The sequence below is a fragment of the Schistocerca nitens genome, chromosome 8, assembly GCF_023898315.1.
Source record: "Schistocerca nitens isolate TAMUIC-IGC-003100 chromosome 8, iqSchNite1.1, whole genome shotgun sequence".
NCBI classification, from domain to species: Eukaryota; Metazoa; Arthropoda; class Insecta; order Orthoptera; family Acrididae; genus Schistocerca; species Schistocerca nitens.
Window position 1 is genome coordinate 383,160,655 of NC_064621.1, and position 26,996 is coordinate 383,187,650.

Genomic DNA, 26,996 nt, shown 5'->3' on the forward strand with positions numbered 1-26,996 from the left:
TGTCCACAATGTGATACCTTAATCAAACTGAGAGGCAAGCGAGAGACAGCGCTTGTTCTTCCCTACAGTCTGACAAACAGAAAATATCAAACACTATTCTTTGCTACCAGAGACAAGCTCTAACGTTTTATTCTTCTTTAGCAGGCAGAGACCTCCAGATAATAACTGTTGTTGAATACTCACTGGAAACTATGTTGTCCTCGCTTGGATGCGTACAGACTTCATGTACTTTTATTGCAACGAGTCTCCCTACTGTCACTTTGAGAACCAGTTGTGATATGGCTTTCGAAGCCTCAGTTGTAGTACTGACTACCTTGGCACTGTGCGCTAGACACTTATATACTGTTTTTTCAGGGCTCTTGGGCGAGTTTCTCTCGTAGCATTGCTTTCCCCTGACTCTTCCCTATTTTCCAGAGGAGTACTCATTCCGCTTTTGACCTGCTCGCCTGTTAGCCTGGCAGGCAAGGTGGCGCCGCACGTTATCAGCAGAACGAGTAGGCTGCTTTACTCCCGTCCAAGCAAAGCTGTGCCCAACCCAAGCAGGCTAAAGGAGTCTTGCCCGCCTGCCTGTTGGTCTTCCCGCTGTGCTAGACTACGTGCCAGTTTATCCTGCACGCTTTTAGTGTAGTGTTACGAGTAGGGTTCGGAAGTTGTTGAAAAGCCTTTTTTTACCTAAGTGTCAAAAGACGAGGCTCAATGAAATATACACTCACTTTGGGTCATTCAAAAGCAGAAAATAGTAAATTTTTCTTATCCTTTTGTCCCTTTTCGGCATATTTCGTTAAGAGCGGTTTCCTCTGCAACTTCACCCTCTTTCTATTAGTATTGGTTCTTCTCAATACGAACCATCATCAGTTCACTTTTAATATATGTGTTCTGTAGTAGGCAGAGCCATCTCTGAAAGTCAAGATCCTTTGCACCTAAGAACCTGGAGATATCCATTATCTTCAATGCCAACTAAAGTAAAATTTTGACAATCTAGTTTCTGTAACCTTAGAGTGTTCCAGCAAAATATGACCCAAATTACACCAATTTTAATTATTTTTTCCAGGATATGTAGTGGGAGTTCGCTGAATTTATTCTAAGTGGCCGAAGTAGTTCACTCTAAATACCCCAAATGCATTTTAGTAAACATGAAGTTCATTGTTCATGTTGTGTTAAGCTAAAGAGTAAATGTCTGAAAGAAGATGATTTCCTTTATACGAATGCACTGTCTCTTTCATGCTAAGCTTTCTTCACGCTATGTTGCATACTCCGAAAATGTGATTTTTAATATACACTGAGTCATAATTTTTTTCCTATTTCAATCAGAGTTTGCCTGGGTAGCCTGCAGTCCGTAGCACACATTTGCACACACTTTTCCTTTTTCAAAATATTGATGAAGTGAGGAGACTGCTGGTCAAATTTACAAACATGTCATAACATACTCGAGAGTCCCGAATGAGTAGTTGGTAGCCTTTAAAACAGTTTGCTTTGGGAAACACATACCCATTTATTTGAAGCTGCCTCATAAAATCATGACAACTTTCCCTCTGCTGGACTTGGGCTCTGTCTCGTGACTGGTATGTCCAACTCTTAATTTTTCCTCAGTCTCCCTAAGCCTGGTTTGTTCACTTTGCTGCTCCCATCGTTATGAAAAATGAGGTGCACTGAAACTATCTATTTGGACTGATACCGCAACCTGAAGTCAGGGCCACCACACTGAGCGGGTCCCGCGAAGCTTGCCAAGCATGCGGAAATCCAAGTTGTCCAGCTCCAATCACTGTGCTTCAGTGCACATGTAGTGTCGAGTCTCCGTTGCGGCTGGCTGAGCTCCTTTAATGGCTGCGGCGGAGACAGAGACAGGTAGGCCGCAAGGAGAATTTGTACACCTCTGCTAATTTCTGAAAGTGTCCAACCTCGGTTGAAATGATTCTTAAATACGAACGACCATGATATCATTCCCGCGTTTGCCTCGGCTGTCTGTCCACTGTAACAGCTATTGCATGCGGACCTGTTATTGAAATGGTAATGGCTCTAAGCACTATAGGACTTAACATCTGAGGTCATCAGTCCCCTAGACTTAGAACTACTTAAACATAACTAACCTACGGACATCACACACATCCATGCCCGAGGCAGGATTCGAACCTGCGACCGTAGCAGCAGCGCGGCTCCGGACTGAAGCGCCTAGAACCGCTCGGCCACACCGGCCGGCGGACATGTTATTGCCCTGCAGTGGCTGTGGATGTAAACGCACCACTTTCGCCTCTGCTTGTGGACACCGTTACGTTTGTCCCAGTTTCTGATGGCCCTGCCTCACACGCATCGTGCTTTCCCAGGGCTGCGCCTGTGCGTTGTCTTAACTTTACTGCTTAATACAGTTTCTTTCTTGTCTTAGCAACCATGGCAGCTGCAGAAATTTTGTAAACACGTCTACGTTCCTTTGGGGAGGGGGATTATCTTCTACAAAAGGTTTGTATCGTTCTTAAGATAGTCGTATTACTGGCGTCAGAGGGAACACTTCTGCAGACTCAGAGAGTTGGTAATAGCGAAATTCAAACATCTGAAATTCCAAACATAGTAAATAAAGGCAACTTGACAAACCCACTTAGTACAGAATAGAATAATATTAACGGTCTCGAAAACAAAGTAAAAGATTGTGTCTTTTCACATAAATTAAGACGAGAAAAAAATTACTATGTCTCTTTGACAATCACCAAAAAATAGAATACACTACATAAACGTAGAAGGGAAATCCGTTGACATAATAGGCTTTGATATAAGACACATTGTTAAAGACGGGCGCCTTGTTACGGCCCGGCGGCGATCTGTGACAGAACTGACGGCAGAGTACTTTGTTGTTGTGGGCACAAGTGTTTCGGAGCCCACCTTTCAGCGCACAATGTTGGACGTGGGGCCCCACAGCTAACGCCGGTCGAGGTAGCGGAGCGGTTCTAGGCGCTACAGTCTGGAACCGTGCGACCGCTACGGTCGCAGGTTCGAATCCTGCCTCGGGCATGGATGTATGTGATGTCCTTAGGTTAGTTAGGTTTAAGTAGTTCTAAGTTCTAGGGGACTGCTGACCTCAGAAGTTAAACTCCATAGTGCTCAGAACCATTTGAATTTGAACCCACAGCAAACGTTCCGTACTTGTCCCAATGTTCACCCAACTATATCGGCATAAACGTTTGCGCTGGGCACAATATTATAGAGACTGAAACGTGGATGAGTGGAAGCGTGTCGGCGGGTCGGGTGAATCAAGTTTCTTGTTACATCAGGCCGATGGTTGGGCCCACTTACGCAGTTATCCTGACGCAGGCGGGAACGACGGCTTCGGAAATGTGTTCGGACGAATAGACGTGCAACTGTTAAGCAGCTGACCTCCCAGATTAACCAAGGAGCTACCAACAGCGTCTCCTCAGCGGCTGTTCAGCGAACGATGCTGCAGCAGGTGCCTGGTTCGTGCAGCCACACTGACTGCTGTTCACCGGTGATGAACGCTGGAATTTGCACGCCAATACTGGAACTGGACGTTCATTGAGTGGCGACAGGCGGTCGTTTCAAATGAATCACGTTCTGTGCCCCATCGGACAGATGGTCGTTGGCGTGCACGGTGAAATACATCTGAAAGCAAACACCCTGCAACAATCGTCAGATGGGTCCAGACAGGAGAACATTCGCTGGATGACCTCGCCATTCTGGAAGGCACAATGGACCAACACAGGTTTACATCCGTACATGATGTTTGGTTTTTCTCGGGACGGTGGCATCTACCAGCAGGGCAATGCAAGATGTTACTCAGCTCTCAGAGAACGTGCGTGGTACGAAGAGCACATGCCGCGCGGTGTCGCGGTCTGAGGCTCCTTGTCACGGTCCGTGCTGCTCCCCCCTCCCCCTCTCCCCGTCAGAGGTTCGAGTTTGAGTCCTCCCTCGGGCATGGGTGTGTGTGTTGTCCTTAGCGTAAGTTAGTTTAAGTTAGATTAAAAGTAGTCTGTAGGCTTAGGGACCGATGACCTCAGCAGTTTGGTCCCATAAGAGCTTACCACAAATTTCCAATTTTTCGAAGAGCACCAGCATGAGTTTACAGCGCTATTCTAGCTATCAAACTCTCCGGATTTAATCCCATTCGAGAATCTGTGGGACCACCTCGACTGGGCTGTTCGCCTCATGGATCCTCAGTCGAGAAGCTGGCCATGGCACTGAAGTTGGATGGTTGCACATCCCTCTTGGTACTTTCCAGAACCTCACTGACACTCTTCCTGTACGTCTCGCAGCGGTCCGCGCACCAACAAGTGGTTATTCAGGCTTTTGACAGGTGATCACATTAATATATACGGACAATGTGCAATGAATACGCTAGAGCTTCCATAGGATTTATGATAGTCATCGAAGGCACCATGAAAGCTGTGGACTACGTGAATAATGTTGTGGACATCTCCACCCCTTCGTGACTGATGTGTTCCCAACGGCGGTGGTATCTTCCAACAGGTTACATGTTCGCGAGAGAGGGCCAGAATCGTGCTACTGTGGTTTCAGGACCATGGTAGCGTATTCACGTTGTCTCCTTGGGCACCCAGTTAGCCAGACATGAACCGACGGAAAATATCTGGGGTCCTATGGGACATCAGTTTCGTACCCATCGACGCGTAATTTACGGGAATTGCTTACAAAGGTGGACCAACACGGTATTAAGCAGATGGTCGTAATGATTTGGCTTGTAAGTGAAGGTATTGACTGACACAGATTGTATAAAAACTTGTTACATTGTTGGTCTTTACTTTGCTCTGAAACAGAAAAAGCGTTGCTGGATAGTAGCTCTCTTAACCGGATAATAATCTTACTACCGAGATGACGGGACGAACCAGAACTTCAAAATGCCTTCTTCTAAGTTCCGCACTTCGTGCCACATCCATCTGCCCATTAAACTTAAATCGTTGAATGTTGAAATATTTGACAACCGTGAAAGTACAGCGACCAGAGGTGATTTAAGTACTCACTTACGGCCGAATAAACTCATGAGACATATATTGGTAGCGGCTTCTTTCACCCTGGTTTGCAGGCTGAACGATCATTAGCCCTGTCTCAGAAGAGGTCATCGTTTCTGCAGTGGCAGTTATCATATAAGCCCTCCACTTCATTAGGCCGCTTGGACTGAAAAATGATCATGTCTGATTCGTTGACTGTACTACTGTCGGTCTCAGCATCACAGCAATAACGACTGATCTTCTAAACACAATACAAATGGTGCTTGACCTACAACGATGTGGAACTACGGTGAAATTGCTAGAGACACCGACTAACTGAGGTCTCCAGTATTATGACTGCTTGGACCACATTGCAAAGGACGCATCGCACGACGTGCACTTACTTACCCTCAGTTTCAATACATCTCACGACATCGCAGGATCTAAAGCAAGAAGGGTGTCAAGGCATACTTTGTCCTGACATGGAATGACAAGTTATAAGCAGACGCAAAGTATTTTTTTCTTTCTTCTAGTAAACATCGACACGAATAGGAATGAACTCCAAATGGATGTTGAACATCGTATTTCAAGATTTTGATCCGGTGACACCTGGGTGATGGTAGATTTACTGATCGTGGATTGAACGCCATCAGCAGATGGCTTAATGGGATGGCTAGCAAAGCGCTACTTGTGTCTACCCTTTAAAAGGGAATGCACCTGGCAATAAAGCTCGGTATGGTGCAGACGTGTAGAGTAAGTGGGCACCGTGCCACGAAAACGCACTCGTGCCTTCTACTGGCAAGTTAGCGAGTTTGAGAGAGGTCGAATGGTGGCCTTTCGAATGGTGGAATCGTCGTTTCGTAGAATTGTCACACAAGTTCTACACGCCACGTCGGGTGTGCCGTGATGCCGGCAACAGCGAACACGTGCGCGTTCCCACATTCGTAGACGAGATAGTGGACGTCCCTATAGTACAGGCGCCCACCGAGACCGTTGTATAATTAAGGGCAGCAATGGCAGCTTCCACAACACATATAAGATCAAACATGACCACGTAAGTATCAACATGATCTGTTGTGAATCAGTTACTAGCAGTGGGGACTATGTTGCGCTGCGTGATTGGTGCCGTCAGAGAATCACCTGCAGAGCGAAATGGCGCGTTGTGGTATTCAGTGATGAAAGAAGACGCTGCCTCCATGCAAGTGATGGTCGTTTTCGTATACGACGTAGACCTGGTGAATGCTGCCTCGAACAGCGCATTCGTCAGAGACACAGCGGTCCCACCCCAGGCCTCGCGGTCTGGGTTGCGATAAGATACAACCATTCTTGGTGTTTGTGGTGTAAACGCCAACCGGCGCTAGATACATGCGGAATGCTGTTCGACCAGTTCTGCTGCCATTCTTGCAACAGGAAGATGACGTGCTATTACAGACGCATAGAACTCTCTCACACACTGCGCGCGAAATTCAGTATACTCTACAAGACGTGCAGCGGCTCTTATGGCCCCCACGACGCCAGACTTGTCTCCATTCGAGCATAGGACGACAAGTGACTCGCGCGACTCGTCCTCCTGTATCTCTTACATAGCCAGGCCCGACGAGAGGGAATGGCAGGGGGAGGAGAGGGTGTTAAAATCCCAGGCCAAGGCCTAATTGAGGCCCAGTCTATCAAGATTCGCAGGGTGCTAAGTTGGCGAATATCAGACTGCTATTATAAAACAAATTTTATATGATACAATACATAAAAGAACATTACCCCAGTTCCACTGTAAACAAACTAGCTCTTCCTTTAGACTTCTGTTCTTCAGCTTTATGAGTCATACACGACAATTGCATACAATTCTATTTCGTGTTTAACAATGAATGGTTGAAATGGCTCTAAGCACTATGGGGCTTAACATCTGAGGTCATCAGTCCCCTAGACTTCGAACTACTTAAACCTAACTAACCACGGACATCACACAGATCTTATGCCCGAGGCAGGATTCGAACCTGCGACCGTAGCAGCAGCGCGGTTCCGGACTGAAGCGCCTAGAACCGCTCGGTCACAGCGGCCGGCAACCATGAATGCTCAATATTTTCATAGACATCGTGCACTAAAACCACCTTGTGATGGAGTCCAAAATGCGCTTTCGTTAAATGTTGGAAATTCCAACAATTGTACACATCAACAGTTGTGAAACTTTGTTATAAAACTTTGTTATAATCTGATAAGTTTGCCAACAACATTCAAAGATAAGGCACTTCTGATTCCATCGAAGGATGATTTTACATGAAAGACGAATATATAGAAAGTATTTTGCAGTCATGAGTTAACACAAAGTAAAATATTTCTATTTGTGTAAATTTGTCCTGGAAGAAGTCTAAAAGTGAAGAAATGAAATGACATACTGGTGCTCGGAAGTAAAGTGATAATTTTCTTATTTGTTCGTCCGTAGATTAGCCAACTTACATGAGAACTCTTTCGTTACTTGATGTGACGTTATTTCTTGGTCAAAGATGCTTAACCTTCAGAGGTTCCGCTCAGAAAATTGGAGATCCAAATAATGGAAGTTTCTTCGGAATATTAGAGCTCTTTAGAGCTCTTGAGTCACTGATCTATTTCTTGCAAAACACATTAGGAAGGTCTGATACCGACAAGCGATTACAAGCGCATTAACTGTCAAGTGATTTTCAGAATGAATTTATTTGCCCATCATGCCACGGGCGTCATCTTGGAACAGAGAGAAAATAATTGTTGATGCAACTCCTGACTGAAGTCATACTGAAAGAACATCATTTAACCTGCGTTATATTTATTTCAAGAAGAAAATTGATAAATATGAGCCGGCCGCTGGTGGCCGAGCGGTTCTGGCGCTACAGTCTGGAACCGCGCGACCGCTACGGTCGCAGGTTCGAATCCTGCCTCGGGCATGGATGTGTGTGTTGTCCTTAGGTTAGTTAGGTTTAAGTAGTTCTAAGTTCTAGGGGACTTATGACCTCAGCAGTTGAGTCCCATAGTGCTCAGAGCCATTTGAACCATTTGATAAATATGAAATAAATGAACGGTTTTTGGAATTCGTAAATTGTAATCAGAAAATGAGAATTGCTGTTGCTCGTTTGATTCGATCAACACTTATGAAATACTCAGTTCCTATTAGTGAATGCTGCGGACAAGGTTATTATAACGGAAGTAATATTAGGGGTTCTTATAAAGGAGCCCAGACACTTCTATTCGTGAAACCGTCTTGTAAAGTTTTCTCTGTGTGGTTGTCATATCATTATTCGAAGTACATGCAGTTGGGACTTGTCATGAAGAAGATATTTTTTCGGTGTGATTCAATTTCTTTACAACTTGTTCAGTAGCAGTCCACAGCGATGGGAAATTCTGAAACAGTATGTATTTTATGTCTGATACCCGTTGGAGTGCTTGGGTTGACTCTGCAATACCAATTTCAGCTCACTTGGATAAGATTGTTAATGCTGCTGAAACTCTCACTACGTTAAATTTGTCAACTGAAAGACGTTCTGTGGTACCGCGTATTTTGCTTGTTTGAAATCATTTAAGTGTTTCATCATGGAAACAGTTTAGCAAAGTTATTGATACCAATTGACTACAGAAGCAAAGTACTACAAGCTCGAAATATTACAACTGACAATGAGGTAAGACACTTAGAGAACTTATTAAATGACTTAAAATATCTCCGTGAAAACTGGGACGCCATTCTCCCTGATCCAAAGTTGTTGCCAGTGCAATTAATATCGATCCTGAATTTCTGGAGCTGCACACTAAGGTGAGGAAATGATTTCATGATGAAACCAGGAATGAAATGATAGAAGATTTATTCAAGATAAACATATTTTATATTATTATTGACAGTTCAGTGTCTAACTTGAAAATCCGATATGAAATTGCGAAGATTTTACATGAAACATTTGGACTGTATGGAAAATAGTCTAAGGTGACTGACGATCAGGTCGCTCAGGCATGTGAGTCACTTATCAATGAATATCGTAATGATGTTACAACATAACAGAAGAATAAATTAAATATTTGACATCAATTAATACTTAAAACTTAGAATACATTGCTTTGGAAACATTAGACCTCTAGAATAAAATATACAAGGTTAAAATTTCAATCTTGTTGCTGAATGTATGTGTAGCTTTGCGCATCCTTTATATGTTTCCTGTGATCGTACTTGAAGCAGAAAGGTTCGTATTAAAAACTGTCTCAGATCAACTATGCATCAACAGCTTCTCATTGTTTCGGGGATCTTGGCAGCTGAGTATAATTTGGCAAGGCACCTAGACTCCGATGCTGTGATTCAAACGTTGCTGAACGATTGGCTCGCAAAGCACCATTGACAGCGTTGATTACAGGCAAGGCCGTTGCACGACCCACAGCCGTTTACATGCGAGACTGCTGATGTCTGCTTACTGAAATGTGTGGCCATGCCAAGGAACGAGCAGGGGCAGGACATTCCATATTACAGTGTTACTGGCAAGACATTTCGTTGATGTACAAATCCGTCACAACGACGTCCCAGCTAGATATGGCAACCATAGTTTTGGGGATTACAAGTCAAACAGCTAGACTGTTACAAACTCGAGTTGTGTTCACGCAATATGCGTCGGCAGCCGCTATCGATGACGGTTCCGCGCGAGGTCGGAGTTCATCGTCGTCGCACCGACCGAGGCCGAGTCGAGTCTGTGGCTACAGAACGGGTCGTCACTCACTGTGATCTTTAAAAGTGCAGTAACTTATGATTTATTTTGTTTGATCGAAATTCGTGAAGCGTTGGGTGTTTTTTGCAAGTGGGTCTATACACAACGTAAGCTTCATGATAAATCGGAAATTTATGAGTACAGAGTGACTGAGGAAATCGAAGATGTAACGGTAACTTTACACCGTTCATGGTCAATCAGTGGAATTTGGCTACCTTAAAATAGCCTGATCGTCGTCAAAATCCTTACAGCAATCTCTAGGTGTCTCATGAGTATATTTTCGAAATGCAGCCTATAGCACGACCACCATTCATGCAAACGACGAGGCATCTTGGCCGTCTTAAAATCGTCCGATAACCATCCAAATCTTAAAACAAATTCAGAATGTGTTACTGGTGTATATTCAAATTTCAGCCTGTAGTGTGGCGTCCATTAATGTTCAAGATGAGGCACTTCGCTGCCATAAGATTGTCAGATCAGGACAAGCCATTACAGCAAATTCCAGTGTATCATCTTCAGAATTTCGTGTCAAAAGACTAGAAATTACTCGTGAACTGGAGTTTGGCTGACTTACTTCCGCCCGATAACTGTCAAAATCTCTACAGAAAATTTCGGAGATTCGCAAGTCTGTTTTCCAAATTTCAAAACAAGAGATCCAAAATTGCTGCCTGTAGCGTTGTATGCCCTTGAACAGACTTTTGGTTTACAATCAACCACTGGCTCTCAAAATTTATACTGTGAATTTCGGATGTTTCACAAGTATATTTTAAAAGTTTCAAACGGGGCGCTCAAAAAGAAACGAGCAGGAGGCATAATTACAGAAACCAGTACCTGTATGTTAGAAGTATTGACCCTGTCTGTTGAGGCACTTGTCCCATTGTGACACAAGGCGGTGAATGGCTGTCTCATACAATTCCCAGGGCTGCGATGTTAACCAGTTCCGCACGTTCAGCTGGACGTCGTCGTCCGAGGAGAATCGTTTGCCACTCAGAGCCTTTTTTAAGGGGACCAAAAATGGCGTAATCACAGGGAGAGAGGTCCGGACTGTATGGAGGATTCCTTCTATGCAAACTTTCAACTCGGTTAATTCGGTTCGGCGTACACCCAAGTTGACCCGTCGCTACTCACCGGACGCACCGCGCTTTGCCGATCCTTATTTCTTGGCTTTGCGCAGCACAGCATAGCCGGTGTGGACGTGGCTTAATATGTCGCTTCTTAAATTCACCGTCCTACGGACGCCTAGTCTCTCGTGAAAATATTTCCCTGATGCCTGGCCGTTTCCACCTCTGAACCACTGTTGCCGATTTCTACTGTAGACCAGTCAAATTGCAGAAATACTTTGCAAAAGGTGGGGTAGAAGAGTTTATTTTTTCAACTCGTTCATATGGTTGGAAATATTAGAAAACGGAGTTTTGCCAACAAAATTTCGCTTGGGAAAACTTTCTGTAGTCAAAAAACTTGGAAAATTTCGGCCTTTTTCCAGTTTTTTCAAAATATCTCAGTTTCATTTGCTCCTATCCCTTTAACGTCTATTTTCTTTTTTAAAGAGCACAAAATTCTCTACAAATTTGCTTATTGCCATTTTTTTCTACTCCCAGTATCTAAGGCGCTACAGCGCCTCAAAAAATACCAATTTTTCAAATTTTGAGCAAAGTGGCAAATTTTATAATTTTTGAAGACTGTTATTTCAGTTTCTATTTGTGTGGTATAAACATATTATTCATCATGTTATTCATTGGAATTTACCATCTCTCTGCTGCAGGGCCAGGACAAACGCATCATATTCAGTAACTACGAACACATTCACGTCGGATTGCGTGAAGTTTATTTGTGTTACAATATGTAATACGATTGCATGCAGGTGCCGTACATTTTCTACAGTTGATTGACGTTAATGATCAGTTATAAGAAAAAGTATGTAGGAATTGTTCTTTAGCGGACAAAAGCGTATTTATTCTTTGGCGGCCGGAAGGCAAATTATCTCTAGTGATTGTTCACAGCGCGCTGACAGCTATTAGCACACAACAATAAGGGTCCTACAGTTTGGAGTCGCTTCCATTCAGTATATGTTGTGGTGCTGAAAATGAGTATGCCTGACATGAATTTGTGTTTCATTTGCGAAAAAACTGTGGTGAGTGGTGGATGCAATGTGAAAAAGAAAGGACTGAGCACACTTATCGATTGTAGTGCTAAACGCAGGGAGTCTGCTCACACCCGTTTTTTCAAAACGCTCAGTGAAGTGATGATGCATGAAGCATGCTACAAGAAGTACATTAATGAGAGAATTATAGCAGCTAGCCTTCGACATCCTCGGGAACCAACAGGCGTGCTACGTCGGTCGCAGGAAAAAGGTCAGTTCAAGTTCAAAGAGAAATGCTTCTTATGTGCAAAAGGGAATTCTGACGACTTTTTAACCAAGCAGTTAAGACTGCCATATGCCAAACGAAATTTTGATGGGGGGTACCTTATCCACAAAGTGAGTTGGACTCGAAATGTTTGCTTCAAGTCAATAGCCCAAAGCTATGTTTCTTACCTGCAACGTCAACTTGTATCTCAATTTGCTATTGTATTTGATGGGTATCCATGTGAGGGAGACAAATGTAGCACAAAGAGTGCTGATAGGATTCGTAGGTCCAAAAAACATTCTTCGGTTGACGTTGTGGTTGAATCAGAGATGGTGAACTAAGTCCCTCAGGGCAAGTTCTTGTACAACGAACGAAACAAGATGCGTTTGATCACACTTCTTAAAAAGGAATTTCTGGAGTGTAGCGTTTAAGTGCACCAGGCACAAGACGATGCTGACGTTATGATTGTAACATCTGTCATTTCAAGAAACAAAGATTTTGGAAGTGTTGTCATTGTAGGAGAAGATGTTGACCTGCTTGTGCTCATGACCGGTTTGGGGCAAGGCATTGAAAACTTATTTTTCTTAAAGCCAGGAAGAGGAAATGCAGAAGACAGGTGGTTTTCCACTGCATCTTACAAGTTTGACAGTGAATATATTCTGTTCACTCACGCCTTTAGCGGATGTGATACAACATCCGCTTTTTTTGGTCAAGGAAAAATTCAGTGCTGCAATATTGTTGCGAGAAATGACCACCTAACCTCAGCGCTTTGCACGTTCAATAAACCACATGCTACCAGTGAAGAAATAATAACAGCAACAAAACAGGTTACTATCGCATTGTATAGTGGAGGTGTCAGCAGTTCCCACACACTAGACCATTTGCGGTACCAGCTATTCGCCAAGTCTGCTACAAAAAACAAACTGAATCTTGCACGGTTGCCACCTACACTAGATGCTGCACAACATCATTCGTTGCGGACTTACCAACAAGTCCAAAGTTGGATGGGAAACTTGAAACTCCTGAGAAATGGGGCTGGAATCACAGTGGTCACGGTCCAATACCCGTTATAATGAGCCAAGATGCAGCACCTGAAGCACTTCTTCACGTTGTTTCATGCTCATGCAAGCTAAACTGTGGCGGAGCGTGCTCCTGCAGAAAAGCGGGTTTGAAATGTTCTTCAATTTGCAAGAAATGTATTGGGATCAACTGTGAAAACGTGCCAAAATTTTTATATGAAGACAGTGAAGAAGATGTTATGGAGGATGTTGAGGAAACCGCTGACGAAATCAACGAACTTGCTGAGGCTGACTCGCTGTTTAAAGAAGAGGTCAATCTGGGATCAACTCTAGGTACAGACCCTGAATCCGTAACTCAAGGTATTTCTGGTGACACTGAGGAACCTGGCCCATCAAAATATTGGAAGTGATGCTCATATCTGTCTCAAGTGCGCTAATTTGCGATATTAGAAGTATTACACACCCAGAACTGTCAACATTTTTTTAGTAACTGACAATGCATTTTAATTGTAATAAAGCTACTTATTTTTAATGCCAACTGTGTGGCTTTTATACACAAGAATAATTACCTACCTAATTAGGTTGCCTATTGCAGCTAATAATCAGTTTCCTGAGAACATTTATTTTGTGCGTGTGTGTGTGTGTGTGTGTGTGTGTGTGTGTGTGTGTGTGTGTGTGTGTGTGTGTGTGTGTGTCTTAATGATGTATTTTTATATTTATAGTTTTACAAATACCAGGGCTGAGGTGGCCCATAGTGAACCTCAGGTAGTGATGTAAGAACCACAATAGTTGGGTGCCCAGCAATCCTCATGTTTCATACAGAGAAATTGAATACTTGAAAGTGAGGTGGTAAATTCCAACATATAACATGATGTATAATGTATTTATACTACACAAACAGAAACTGAAAAAATAGTGTTCAAAAATAAGGTATCTTGCCACTATGCTAAAAATTTGAAAAATTGGTATTTTTTGAGACGCTGTAGCGCCTTAGATATTGCGAGTAGAAAAAAATGGCAAGAATCAAATTTTTAGAGAATTTTGTGCTCTTTAACAAAGAAAATGGACGTTAAAGCGATATGAGCAAAAAAACTGAGATATTTTGAAAAAAACTGAAAAAAGGCCGAAATTTTCCAAGTTTTTTGACTGCAGAAAGTTTTCCCAAGCGAAATTTTGTTGGAAAAACTCCGTTTTCTAATATTTCCAACCATATGAACGAGTTGAAAAAATAAACTCTTCTAGCCCACCTTTTGCAAGGTATTTCTGCAACTTGACTGGTCTACAGTAGAAATCGGCAACAGTGGTTCAGAGGTGGAAACGGCCAGGCATCAGGGAAATATTTTCACGAGAGACTAGGCGTCCGTAGGACGGTGAATTTAAGAAGCGACATATTAAGCCACGTCCACACCGGCTATGCTGTGCTGCGCAAAGCCAAGAAATAAGGATCGGCAAAGCGCGGTGCGTCCGGTGAGTAGCGACGGGTCAACTTGGGTGTACGCCGAACCGAATTAACCGAGTTGAAAGTTTGCATAGAAGGAATTCAAACCGAATTAAACCGAGCTGTGACGACAAAACTGACATAACATTAAACGCCGACCGTTTGAACCATTTGTGTGTGTGTGTATGTAAGGGGCATTCAAAAAGAAACAAGCCGGATTCTGGAACGCCACGTGACTATACAGAGCTAGCAGCATTATGCATCAATCGTCTAACGCTGCCAGTCGAAGTGCAGTGATATGGAGGCGCCAAAAGAAGAGCAAATAAGTGTTCATTTTCTGACAGCGGAAGGAGTAGGAGGAAGGGACAGTCATCGACGAATGTCACAAGTGTCCCTTGCAAGGGTCAAGGCACCCACAAGCGCTTCAGGGAAGGACAGGTGTCGTTAGCCGATGATGCACGGTTTGGAGCACCACACTGCATTACCGGTGACATCGTCCAGCTGGTGGAAGCACTCATTACCCAGGACTGCCGTGTGATAATGGAAGCCATAGCCGCCGCGGTCGAATTGAACGGCTGCGCATGCACAAAGTATGTGCCCAATGGGTGCCCCATAGTCTTCAATCACACAAGGATGCATGTCGAATGGCCCACTATCTTCCTCATCTGCAGCGCTATGTTCGGGAAGAGAATGCATTCCTGGCACGAGTGGTGGCTGGAGATGAGTCATTGGTGTCCTCACCTCGAACCAGAATCAAAACGACAAAGTCTTCAGTGGAAGCATCCAGGGTCACCACCGCCAAAAAATGCCAAACACACGAGTGCAGGAAAGGTTATGCTGACGTCCTCCTTTGACCAAGATGGCCCCCTCCTGATTCACTTTCTGCGCCGGCCGGTGTGGCCAAGCGGTTAAAGGCGCTACAGTCTGGAACCGCGTGACCGCTACGGTCGCAGGTTCGAATCCTGCCTCGGGCATGGGTGTGTGTGATGGCCTTAGGTTAGTTAGGTTTAAGTAGTTCTAAGTTCTAGGGGACTGATGACCTTAGAAGTTAAGTCCCATAGTGCTCAGAGCCATTTGAACCATTTTTTCACTTTCTGCAGCACGGGACAACAGTGAATGCCCAACGTTACTCGCAAACCTTGACCACCTTCACCAAGCGATCAAATCAAAACAACCAGGCAATCTCACCTGTGGGGTCATTCTGATCCACAATGCAAAACCTCATACGGCCAACACAGTCGCGGAACTCCTGCAGAAATGTGAAAAATTGGTATTTTTTGACGCGCTGTAGCGCCTTAGATATTGGGAGTAGAAAAAAATGGTAAAAATCAAATTTGTAGAGAATTTGTGCTCTTTAAAAAAGAAAATAGACGCCAAAGCGATAGGAGCAAATGAAACTGAGATATTTTGAAAAAACTGAAAAACGTCCGAAATTTTCAAAGTTTTTTGACTGCAGAAAGTTTTCACAAAAGAAACTTTGTTGGCAAAACTTGGTTTTCTAACCTTTCCAACAATATGAACGAGTTAAAAAAATAAAATCTTCTACTCCACCTTTTGCAAGGTACAGGCTTTTTTTCTGACAGTTTCATTGGACTACTAAGCAACAATCCATGTCTGATAGTCTGTTCAGATAGCAACACCTTTCGAGGCACTCTGTTATCTGTTGTGCAACAGATGTTGTAACTCTTCTTTACTAATTCATATCGTGCGGTCGATAAACCAGATAACGAATGCACTCAAAAATTCCCTCCACAGTACGGCGACATTACACATTTTCTGTTCGACAACAATTTGACATTATGCATTTTCTGTTCGACAACAGTTTATGAGCTCTAGTCTGGGTTGACAGGTGTTCGGAGTTTTACGGAACTGTTCGGTATTTCACCCCTGTGTTCGATAGCAAAGTATGAGCGGTACGGAATTTTTTGAATTCCATTCACTTCGCGATTTTTTTTACTGATTTGCAAGATCAAGTCAATAATTGAGTGTCGATACGATAAAAGCAGAATTAGGAATTCGTTGTAATTTGACGGTTACAACATGCAACGACTTTTACCACAAAATTAAAGGTAACAAAAATTTGTTGAAAGCTGTAAATAGCTTTAGTAAATATAGGTCAGCAAATCCTTTCGCCAGGCAATGTTTGGTAATTTTCTCAATTTATTCCGGTAACCCTAGCACTAGTAACTTTCGTCATTAATACAATATAGGTTGCGTTGTCTCCAACGACGTCATTTTTCGATTCCTGTCACACGAAGAGCGTAATTGTCCACAAATATGCCAAGGATTGTAATTTGGATAAGAACCTAAAGACAATGACGGAAAGAAAAAGCGCAACACCAAGGAGCTGTGCGACATAAACAAACGTTGGTAGGCGTGTTTCTACATCTAACAGGTGCTGCCTATTCAACTCTTGCCAGTAACATGACTGACGCTAGTAGCGGCACTATGAGGATGCAAATCACGTTTGCTTTAAATACACGCTGTAACGCCCGTGAGCGTTAGTTACCTCTGAGATTGGACTGGTTGGCTGGCTGGTTAATTTGGGGTAGGCGACCATACAGCGAGGTCATCGGTCCCATAGGATTAGGGAAGGATGGGGAAGAAAGTCGGCCGTGCCCTTTCGAAGGAACCATCACTGTAAATCAAACCCATGTCATGTCTAGTACGCAACAAAAGCTAAGAATTGTCTTACTTGTGTCTCTAAGATTAAATCAATAGTTAACCTCTACCTAACTTAGGTCTCCTTCACGGTGGCTCTGCAACAGCCAAATTCAAACCATAGTTATCGAAAATTTATACGCATTGACATGCCCTTTTGATAACACATTCGGACGTTGTTTCCCACGAAACCCCATGCAGTTTCATTGACGTTAAGTAACGTGTAAGCCAAAATGTGGCTTCTAGTTCTACAGCTACATCTATATCCGCAGTGCATGGCGGAGGATGCATCGCACCGAGATTAGCAAGATTATCTCTCCTGCTTCCTGTTACATTCGCATATTGAGCGAGGGAAAATGACTGTCTACATGTCTCTGTAGATGCCCTCATCTCTCTTAACTTTAGTCTCATAATCTCTAAGCAAGACTCGCGATGGTGGCAGCCACATCTGTATCGTATTTGCGAAAATGCTTTTATTGTTGAATATGTCCTACATAACACGAATCAACGTAATGGATACAATGCTAATACGTGGGTTGGAACTTAAATAGTGGCAACTATTTATTCACAACCGATACAAAGAGTTATAAGTTTGCACCTGTTACTGTCCTTCAAAGTAGTCACCAGCGTTATGAAGAACCCGTTGCCAGCGATGTGGAAGGCGTACTACACCGTTATCAGAGCCTGTTCTGTTGATGGTGCGAATGGAGCGGTCTACTGCCTGTTGAACCTATGAAACAGTTCTGAAGCGAATGCGACGAAGTGGTTCCTTCATCTTCGGAATCAAATCAAAGTCACAAGGACTTAAGTCCGGGAAGTATAGTGGACGGTGCAGTACTTCCCAGTCCCATCGACCGAACAGAGCAGCCACAGCCTGCGCTGTATGCGCCCGCGCATTGTCGTGCAAGTGTCGCCGCTTCTTTCGCAAAGCTGGTCGCAGGTGATGCTCCAAAAACGAACAGTAATACCGTGCATTGACGGTCTACCGTGGAGGAACGTAATGCGTTAGGATAACACCATCACAGTCGTACACGAAAATAACTTTAGACCGCTCCATTCGTGTCGTCAACAAAACAGGCTCTGCTAACGGTATACTACGCCTTCCACATTGCTGACAACGGGTTCTACAAAACGCTGGTGACTACTTTGAAGGACAGTAACAGGTGCAAACATATAACTCTTTGTATCGGTTGTGAATAAACAGTTGCCATTATTTAAGTTCCAATCCTCGTACAATCCTCAAACTCTTTAATCCATACTTCCAACAAGCCCGTTGCATTTTAGCCGCTGAGCGTCAGGCGTATCTTACAGCTTCTGAGTCGCTTTAAGACTCACAGTGACGGTGTCTTGTAAATGCTGTACGAGAGAGAGAAGTCGTGACTTTACACGTAGAGCGTTGTAGGCTTTCAGTAGGGCTCGACTTTATTATGATTTGCGACCCTATTCGATGGTAACAGGCACGTGCAGATATAAAATTTTGCTCTACACCGAACTAGAAATTGCTTTTTTTCTTTCTTCGTCGTGTTAGTATGTTTGTTACCCCTTGACGCTGAAACGGTTGGTGAGATTTGGGTGAACTTTGAAATGAAGGTAGCCAATATCCTGAATTAACACATAGTCTACCTACCTTTTATTCCGAAAAAAAAATCGCTGTTCTCGTGGGATGGTCAACGTGAATACTGTTCCCGTCGGATCGGTAACGTGATTAAAAGTCATCCATGAAAGCTACCTTTCAAATGAATGCTCTAAGATTAGCGTAGAGATTAGTATTTTCCCTTAAATAAAGAGTGAGTTGTGAGCGATTGTCAGCTCACATCGTCTCAAAATTTGGTGATTTTTTTACGTCGCGCGGTTTGCTGGGCCGCAAGTGGCCTCAAGTACCTCCATGCGATAATTTTTGTCGTGCTGAATACGCGTGGAAAGTGATTTTAGGCATTAACATTTCTTTATAAACAACTGTTTAACCGCAGGTAACACCGCGGGACGCAGCAGGTTTACAGTATAAACTTGTTGATATGCGGGACCACATCCTCCAAATATTTCGTGAAGGAGAACATTGTCTGTTGTAGGCTGTATATTTATATTGTTTATTTGCTAAATAATAGTATGCCCTGTATCGAATACAAACCAAAAAGCAGTAAAATACGTAGAAGATTAGTAAACAGTGAAACTCCAGGACGAAGATTCCGTCTTTTCACTCCAGGCCTACCTCATACCATGCGCGAAGCGTAACTCACAGAACAGCAAAGAGAATAAATGATTTAAATATGCATCCTACAACGGACAATGCAATTTTTTCCAGTTACATTATAAAGGACGAACACACTGTTAACGGAGATATTTGAGTGACTTACATTCCAAGTTGTTCGCAGCTGAAGGGACACTTCGTGCAGCTGCGTGCGCTGCCGTTTGTCTAGCAGGCAGTCAGACAGAGATTGGAGCACTGCAGACACGCCTAGGCCGCTGGCATGTGCTGCTATCGCCGCTGATTTGTGGACTGTTATATAGCGAGATCCTAAATTGAGAAACGCTGTCTCACGCCGGGGTGATAAAAGGAATCAGACGACATGGAGTTTGTACAGTGATTCGGCACAAAAACTAATGGGAGTAACTGAAGCTGTTGTGAGGCGTTAAGTACGTGACATGTCAATGCACCGATTCTTCTTTTTTTCGGGAGGGGGGGGGGGTGGAGGCAGGATGGGGGAATGGATTTTATCTTCTCGCTTTGACGGTGGTCGAGAAACTGGCTCGTCACAATACGCCAGTCACTACTCTTGATGAACTGTGGTATCGTGTTGAAGCTGTATGGGCAGCTGTACCTGTACACACCATCCGAGCTCTGTTTGACTCAATGCCCAGGCGTATCAGGGCCGTTATTACGGCCAGAGGTGGTTGTTCTGGGTACTGATTTTTCAGGATCTAAGCACCCACATCGCATGAAAATGGAATCACATGTCAGTTCTAGTATAATATATTTGTAGAATGAATACCCGTTTATCATCCGCATTTCTTCTTACAAGGGAACCTCCTCATCGCACCCCCCTCAGATTTAGTCATAAGTTGGCACAGTGGATAGGCCTTGAAAAACTGAACACAGATCAATCGAGAAAACAGAAAGAAGTTGTGTGGAACTATGAAAAAAATTAATAAAATATACAAACTGAGTAGTCCATGCGAAGATAGGCAACATCAAGGACAATGGGAGTCTAGGAGCGCCGTGGTCCTGTGGTTAGCGAGAGCAGCTACGGAACGAGACGTCCACGGGATCACGGCGCTCCTGAGCCCACATTTTCCTTGATGTTGCTTATCTTGCGCATGGACTACTCAGTTTGTATATTTTATTAATTTTTTTCATAGTTCCACACAACTTCTTCCTGTTTTCTCGATTGATCTGTGTTCAGTTTTTCAAGGCCTATCCACTGTGCCAACTTATAACTAAATCTGAGGGGGGTGCGATGGGGAGGTTCCCTTGTTAGTGTAGCAATTTTAATGGCCAGTAGTGTATTATGTTTCAATATTTACGATGGAGGCAATGGTTTAATAGTGGACGTCAAGTCCGAAACTAGTCACCGCAAGTAAAGGGTATTTCTCACTGCAACTTCGACAGAATTACAAATAAGATTTTCAATAAACATAAGTTGCTAACCCATTTTTCCTGCATCATGCTGGAGGTTTATGAATAAAATCTTTTAATGCAATCTAATAACTTATTTACATTAGTATTTATTACAGTTATCTTGTTTTTGTTGGGTGGGGAGTCGTCATCGGCTCCATAACACTACAATCCCCAATTTCCACCCCCACCACAACCCCCAGTCTCTTGGATCCGCACCTGGGAGCGAGTCAGTTTACACAATACGCACACGTGATTAATTTCAATGAATGGCTACACACGAACCATTTACAAGTTCCTAATGGTACAGTGACCTAAATTTATCGTTAATGAACATGTTCTTCGGTGCTACTCATGCAACTACAATTTGTTAAAAACAGGTTTTTCTGTGGTCTACCAGTTTTTAAACAAAAATTCGTCTATAAAATAGAAAGAATTGCAAAGAACAAAGTATTTTAGGTTACAATTAAAACTTGCGACACTACCTTCCAGATATTTTATGTTATTGGACAAATGATCAAAAATTTTCGTTGATGAATACTGAACTCCTTTTTGACAGGTTTTATAACGCATAATAAAAGTATTTTTTTCTTGTAGTGTTGTAGGTATGGACATTTACTCTTCTCAAATTGTAACTGATCATTTATGACGATTACATATAATATTCAACCTTCTTTCATGATTCTTAAACATATATTTATGAAAGAAGGTTGTATACCTGGAAGAGGCTTGGAGACACTGGTAGGTTTCAGATAGATTATATAATGATAAGACAGAGATTTAGCAACCAGGTTTTAAATTGTAAGACATTTCCAAGGGCAGATGTGGACTCTGACCACAATTTATTGGTTATTAACTGTAGATTAAACCTGAAGAAACTCCAGAACGTAATAATTTAAGAAGATGGGACTAGAATAAAATAAAAGAACCGGAGGCTGTAGAGAGTTTCAGAGAGTGCATCAGGGAACGATTAACAAGAACAAGGGAAAGAAATGCAATAGAAGAAGAATGCATAGCTTTGAGAGATGAAATAGTGAAGACGGCACAGGATCAAGAGGGTAAAAAGACGAGAGCTAGTAAAAATCCTTGGGTAACAGAAGAGATACTGAATTTAATTGATGAATGGACGAAATATAAAAATGCAGTAAATGAGGCAGCCGAAAAGGAATACAAAGGTCTCAAAGACTAGAGCGACAGGAAGTGCAAAATGGCTAAGCAGGGGTGACTAGAGGGCAAATGCAAGGATGTAGAGACATGTATCACTAGGTGTAAGATAGATACTGCCTATAGGAAAATGAAAGAGACCTTTGGAGAAAAGAGAACCATCTGCATGAATATCAAGAGCTCAGATGGGAAACCAATGCTAAGCAAAGAAGGGGAGGCATCAAGTTGAAAGAAGTATATCGTCGATGAAGAAACAATACCGCGTAAGTAGCAAAATAAGAATTTTACACGAGAGACAAAAAACTGTCTAAAATGCCTAATACATTTCACAGCGGCGCTAAATTTGCATCGTAGCAGTACAAGGAAATATTGGATCAAATAAAACTGAGAAACAAAAAAAAATTCGCTTCAGAAAGCTTAATTACGGCACATACGCGGAATTGTCTCGGTATTTATGCTATGATCTGTTACTTACACGGTATTTATTTGTCAGTCTCCCGGCACATTTAAGTTGGTATTTGGTGCTGAGAAATCTAGTAAGAACACGTTTTGGAGCATTAATCATTTTTTACTGAAAGATTGCATAGAAACATTTTAAATAAATATACTGTTTACATAGTGCCGATAATGTCTGCACATTTCTTCAAGAAAAATCCTAAACATCCCTCAAAGCAGAGAATTACACTGCACTGGTACTCATCACACAGTTACCTCCGCGATAATTTTCATTCATAAGGAATGTTGTCATAATAACTACGACAATCTTTAGGAGGAACAGATTAACATGATGCAACCAAATCATCTTGCGTTTCATCGAACCAGTAGCATACTGCATCACGACTTTCTAAATTATACATTGTAAAGTTATGAACATCCAACTTTGTTTTATAATAAACTGCACTTGCACTTAAAAATGGAGCTCCTTTCACGGCCTGGAAGTCCAGCTTCTGCTGGGCTTCTTTCTTGACAGCATCTTTTTGCATCCTTGCCTGCTCTTTCCGTTCTGTGTGTTGCTTCCACGCATCTTCACCTAAGTTACCAAGCCTGTAACTACAACACAAGTCGCACCGGTCTTTCTTGGGGAAAAATAAGCTAATATTGCCATCTTCTAAAATCAAGTTAAAGGTAGCCCGACTTGATGGTGAAACCTTCTCTGCATGACATTTTTCCACATAGAGTCCATACAGCTGTTGTTTGGAATGTAGAATAGGCTCAAGGTATAACTTCGAGGAGTATTTCCTGCAGTAATGTGATGGAAGTTTCGGAAGAGAGTCCAGGAATTCTTTCATGAAGGTTCTCTCATCTTTCTTCTTCGCGTGTTTGATCCGAGGTCGTGACGATTCTGTATCAGGACTCATCCCATGTGTGGAATTACCCAGCCAATGTCGGACAGTCCATCCTTTAATCCCAAGAGTATTGAGAAACATCTTTTTGCATACTTTATATTTCCCCAGCTCATTTTCCAAATGATAAATGAGTGTCCCTTTTCTCCTGGATTCAACAGTGTTCTTCCCTGGACGTTTGGTTGGAATTACGTCCACAAGATTGATAACGTAAAGCGTCCTCTGATCCCATGACATCGTTTCCCAAAATATGTTAAATACTGCCTGCCTATCATCAGCAGAAAATTGATGAGACTTCCTTTGAACAGATTTCTGACACATCTTCGAAGTACATGTAGAACCTAATTTTCGTGCCTCTCGCGGAGTATCATGAGTGATATTACCAATTCGACTTCTTTTGTATCCAATTCCTGTCCGCGCATTTTATTGGCATTCTTCTTCCAATCTTCAGGATGTGGTTTAGACTTCCTTTTCCTGTCACTGCTTACGTTATCATAAAATTCTTGGCCTTCACTGTCAGCATCATTATTGCTCCCATGATCGTCCGATAATTTGTCCAGAGTGCTTGGCAAACAATAAACACCATCGCATAGCAATGAATGTGAAGTACTGTCGTCTCTAGTGGAAACTGTGGCTGTGGTTTCATTTTGAGCATTGTTGGATACAGCCACTGAAGTTTCTAGATGGAAAAATATCTATAAATTAATTTAAGCAGACAAAGATGAAGCTCAAATTCATGTATTTATGAGAACGACGGCATCAGTAATACTATTAACAATAATCTCAAGAAAATTTACCCGCGTCATTAGATGTTGCAGGAACCCCATACACGAAATTAATTCTTCTTCGGTAAATGTAACTTCAGCGTTACGACTTTTCTCGCCTGTTGTTTGTTCTGCATTTATGGGAGATCCTACAAGAAAGTGGACAGTCTAGAAATCTTTGGCAGAAATGAATAAAGCACAGAACGAGTGAAGTGGGGGCGTTCTAATTTATATCACAATAAGACACTTGCCGGGCTACTAAGATTCAAAGGTGAATAATAAAACAATTTTCTTACCGCTGTCAGTCACTCTGAGAAACGATTCTCCGCTTTCATGAGCTGATTTCAGCTGAGAAACAATTTCTTCTTCAGTAAAAAGATCGTCACCTATATCGCTGTCCATTATCACGAATGAAGCTACAAGCATGGAACCACTTTCAAGCACTGTTAAATATGTAATAAGGCAGTAACAATGTGCTGTGGCTGCGCGCGCTTTTGTATTTACGCGATTTTGCTTACAGTATTCATAGATTGTGGATATGCGGTATTTAATTCTCAACAGTTCCGCGGTATTGCCATCTATTTATTTGCTGTGTCACATACACGGTATTGTTTTAGATAATTTTTTCATGGTAAATAATTAAAAATTCGGCATTATGGCGTTAAGAGCGGATGCGCGTACGGTCAACGACATCATCTGACTGAAAAACGAAAAATCGGTAGTTTGTCAGTTACGCGGTATTGTTTCTTCATCGACGATATGCAGGGTCAATACAAGGGCGATGTACTTGAGGGCAGTATTTTGGAAATGGAAGAGGACGTAGATGAACATGAGGTGGGAGATACGATACTGCGTGAAGAATTTGACAGAGGACTGAAAGTCGAAAAAAAGGCCCCAGGAGTAGACAACATTCCATTAGAACTACTGATAGCCTTGGGTGAGCCAACCATGACAAAAGTATTCCATTTTGTGAGCAAGGTGTATGGGAGAGGCGAAATACCCTCAGACTTCAAGAAGAATGTAATAATTCCAATCCCAAAGAAAGCAGGTGTTGAAAAGTGTGAAAATTACCGAACTATCAGTTTAATAAGCCACGGCCGCAAAATAGTAACACGAATTCCTTACAGACCAATGGAAAAACTGGTAGCAGCGGACCTCGGGGAAGATCAATTCGGATTCCGTAGAAATGTTGGAATATGTGAGGTAATACTGACTCTTCGAATTACCTTAGAAGATAGATTAGGGAAAGGCAACCCTACGTTTCTAGCATTTTTAGACTTAGAGAAGGCTTTTGACAATATTGACTGGAATACTCGCTTTCAAATTCTGAAGGTGGCGGGGGTAAAATACAGGGAGCGAAAGTCTATTTTCAATTTGTACAGAAACCAGATGGCAGTTATACGAGTCGAGGGACATGAAAGGGAAGCAGTGGTTGGGAAGGGAGTGAGACAGGGGTGCAGCCTCTCCCCGATGTTATTCAATCTGTATATTGAGCAAGCTGTAAAAGAAACAAAAGAAAAATTCGGAGTAGGAATTAAAATCTATGGAGAAGAAATAAAAACTTTGAGGTTTGCCGATGACATTGTAATTCTGTCAAAGACCTGGAAGAGCAGTTAAACGGAAAGGAGGATATAAGATGAACATCGACAAAAGGATGACGAGGATAATAGAATGTAGTCGAATTAAATAGGGCGATGCTGAGGGAATTACATTAGGAAATGAGGCACATGAAGTAGTAAACCATTTCTGCTATCTGGGGAGCAAAAGAACTGATGATGGTCGAAGTAGAGAGGATATAAAATGTAGACTAGCTATGACAAGGAAAGCGTTTCTGAAGAAGAGAAATTTGTTAACATCGAGTATAGATTTAAGTGTCGGGAAGTCTTTTCTGAAAGTATTTGTATGGAGTGAAGCCATGTATGGAAGTGAAAAATAGACGATAAATAGTTTAGACAAGAAGAGATTAGAAACTTTCGAAATGTGGTGCTACAGAAGAATGCTGAAGATTAGATGGGTTGTTCACATAATTAATGAGGAGGTACTGAATAGAATACGGGAGAAGAGGAATTTGTGGCACAACTTGACTAGAAGAAGGGATCGGTCGGTTGGTAGGACATGTTCTGAAGCATAAGGGGATCACCAATTTAGTATTGGAGGGAAACGTGGAGCGTAAAAATCGTAGAGGGAGACCAAGAGATGAATGTAGGTTGCAACAGTTACTCGGAGATGAAGAGGCTTGCACAGGCTAGAGTAGCATGGAAAGCTGCATCAAACCAGTCTCTGGACTGAAGACCACAACAATATCTACTTGAGGAGGTCCTACAAGATGATTGCAGCTGAACACCACTTATTATTTTCACAATCAGTACGCTTACTGCTTGTATCTTTGCTAATCACATGACAATCATCCAGAATGATAAAGGTAAACTGCAGAAGTAAATGTACATTGTAATCGAATTGTGTAGAAAATACAGTGTTAACTTATTGACAGAGAAAAACAAGGGTCTTTGGTTTCGGGGGAAAACAGTTAGGTGTAAAGGGGTGAGATCTTTACCAAGTGTCACATTTCAAACAATTTGGATGTAGTATCAGCTATCAATCTGAAGAAGACTTAAATGAGGAGGAGAGATTAGGAGCGCCTGTGGAAAATTATCCAAAGTGCACGATGGTACACTCCTGGAAATTGAAATAAGAACACCGTGAATTCATTGTCCCAGGAAGGGGAAACTTTATTGACACATTCCTGGGGTCAGATACATCACATGATCACACTGACAGAACCACAGGCACATAGACACAGGCAACAGAGCATGCACAATGTCGGCACTAGTACAGTGTATATCCACCTTTCGCAGCAATGCAGGCTGCTATTCTCCCATGGAGACGATCGTAGAGATGCTGGATGTAGTCCTGTGGAACGGCTTGCCATGCCATTTCCACCTGGCGCCTCAGTTGGACCAGCGTTCGTGCTGGACGTGCAGACCGCGTGAGACGACG

General features: G+C 42.6%; 1 protein-coding gene across 2 annotated transcripts in view; it reads right to left on the reverse strand.

The window, feature by feature from the left end:
* The window catches only part of LOC126198652 (glutathione S-transferase D7-like), an 87,608-nt gene that overhangs the window by 52,380 nt on the left and 8,232 nt on the right, over positions 1-26,996 (reverse strand). Inside the window, exon 1 of one of the 2 annotated variants that reach the window (XM_049935121.1) lies at positions 19,470-19,626. The exons of the other annotated variant lie outside the window; for it this stretch is intronic. The gene's annotated coding sequence lies outside the window, so the exon portion shown is untranslated. Of the gene's footprint in view, positions 1-19,469; positions 19,627-26,996 lie in introns of those variants that run through there. 2 annotated transcript variants of the gene reach the window in all.